This window comes from Tachyglossus aculeatus, chromosome 18 (genome assembly GCF_015852505.1).
Source record: "Tachyglossus aculeatus isolate mTacAcu1 chromosome 18, mTacAcu1.pri, whole genome shotgun sequence".
Taxonomy (NCBI): Eukaryota; Metazoa; Chordata; class Mammalia; order Monotremata; family Tachyglossidae; genus Tachyglossus; species Tachyglossus aculeatus.
The window spans coordinates 39,004,592-39,006,664 of record NC_052083.1 but is presented as its reverse complement, the minus strand read 5'-3'; positions in this window follow the sequence as shown (position 1 = coordinate 39,006,664).

Below are 2,073 nucleotides of genomic sequence, written 5' to 3'. Positions count from 1 at the left end.
TGCCTCTTTTTTTGTGGCGGTCCGTATCCTCCTTGCACGTACACCCCGGGGGACATTTAGAACAGGGGGCCCAAGGAGAGATGGCTAGTACTTACGCCGGCCTCAGCCTGAGCAGGCTCGGGGGACTCCTCGGAGCCAGAGACGGCCGACTTCGGGGCGGGTTGAAGGGTCCAGGCCGCTGCTGGCAACGAGGAAGAGAAGCAGCGTGGCTCAGCGGAAAGAGCCCGGGCTTTGGAGTCCGAGGTCATGGGTTCGAATCCCGGCTCTGCCAATTGTCAGCTGTGTGACTTCGGGTCATAATAATAATGGCATTTATTAAGCGCTTACTATGTGCAAAGCACTGTTCTAAGCGCTGGGGAGGTTACAAGGTAATCAGGCTCACAGTCTTAATCCCCATTTTCCAGGTGAGGTACCTGAGGCCCAGAGAAGTGACTTGCCCAAAGTCACACAGCTGACAGTTGGCAGAGCGGGGATTTGAACCCATGCCCTCTGACTCCAGAGCCCGTGCTCTTTCCACTGAGCCACGCTTCTTTGGGCCTCAGTTACCTCACCTGTAAAATGGGGGTGAAGACTGTGAGCACCCCCGTCGTGGGACAACCTGATCTCCTTGTAACCTCCCCAGCGCTTAGAACAGTGCTTTGCACATAGTAAGCGCTTAATAAATGCCATCATTATTGTTATTTTGCTGGCCTCAGTCTGAGCAGGCTCAGGGGACTCCTCGGAGCCAGAGGCGGCCAACTTCGGGGGGGTTGAGGGGTCCAGGCCACTGCTGGCAGCGAGGAAGAGAAGCAGCGTGGCTCAGCGGAAAGAGCCCGGGCTTTGGAGTCGGAGGTCATGGGTTCAAATCCCGGCTCTGCGAATTGTCAGCTGTGTGACTTTGGGTAAGTCACTTCACTTCTCTGGGCCTCAGTTACCTCATCTGGGACTCCGCCACTTAGCTGTGTGACTTTGGGCAAGTCACTTCACTTCTCTGTGCCTCAGTTACCTCATCTGGAAAATGGGGATTAAGTCTGTGAGCCCCATGTGGGACAACTTGATTACCTTGTATCTACCCCAGCGCCTAGAACAGTGCTTTGCACATAGTAAGCGCTTAATAAATGCCATTATTATTATTATTATTAACTTTCAACTCCAGGGGCGGGGGCTAAAAGATCCCCCTGCTCTGACCCGAGGATCAGGACGGCAGCAGGAGGAGGGCTGAGATTGCATCCATCCCACAAGAGCCCAGTTTCCATTCCTTCAGTCGTATTTATTGAGCGCTTACTGTGTGCAGAGCACTGGACTAAGCGCTTGGGAAGTCCAAGTTGGCAACATAGAGAGATGGTCCCTACCCATCAGCGGGCTCACAGTCTAGAACGGGGAGAAAGACAACAAAACAAATCAATCAATCAATCAATCGTATTTATTGAGCGCTTACTATGTGCAGAGCACTGTACTAAGCGCTTGGGAAGTACAAATTGGCAAAGCATATAAACCAAATAAAATAAATAGAATAAATATGTACAAGTTAAATAAATAGAGTAATGCCTTCAATCGTTTTCAGACTCAATGGGGGCAGCTCGAGACTTCTTTTTTTATGCCGTTTAAGCACAGGCCTGGGAGTGAGAAGGTACTGGGTTTTAATCCCAGCTCCGCCACTTGTCTGCCGTGGGACAGGGACTGTTTCCAACCTGATTACCTTGTATCATCATCATCAATCGTATTTATTGAGCGCTTACTATGTGCAGAGCACTGTACTAAGCGCTTGGGAAGTACAAATTGGCAACATATAGAGACGGTCCCTACCCAACAGTGGGCTCACAGTCTAAAAGGGGGAGACAGAGAACAAAACCAAACATACTAACAAAATAAAATAAATAGAATAGATATGTACAAATAAAATAAATGAATAAATAGAGTAAAAAATATGTACAAACATATATACATATATACAGGTGCTGTGGGGAAGGGAAGGAGGTAAGATGGGGGGGATGGAGAGGGGCTTGTATCTACCCCAGCACTTACAACAGTGCCTGGCACATAGTGCTTAACAAATATACTCAGTGGAAAGAGCTCGGGCTTGGGAGTCAGAGG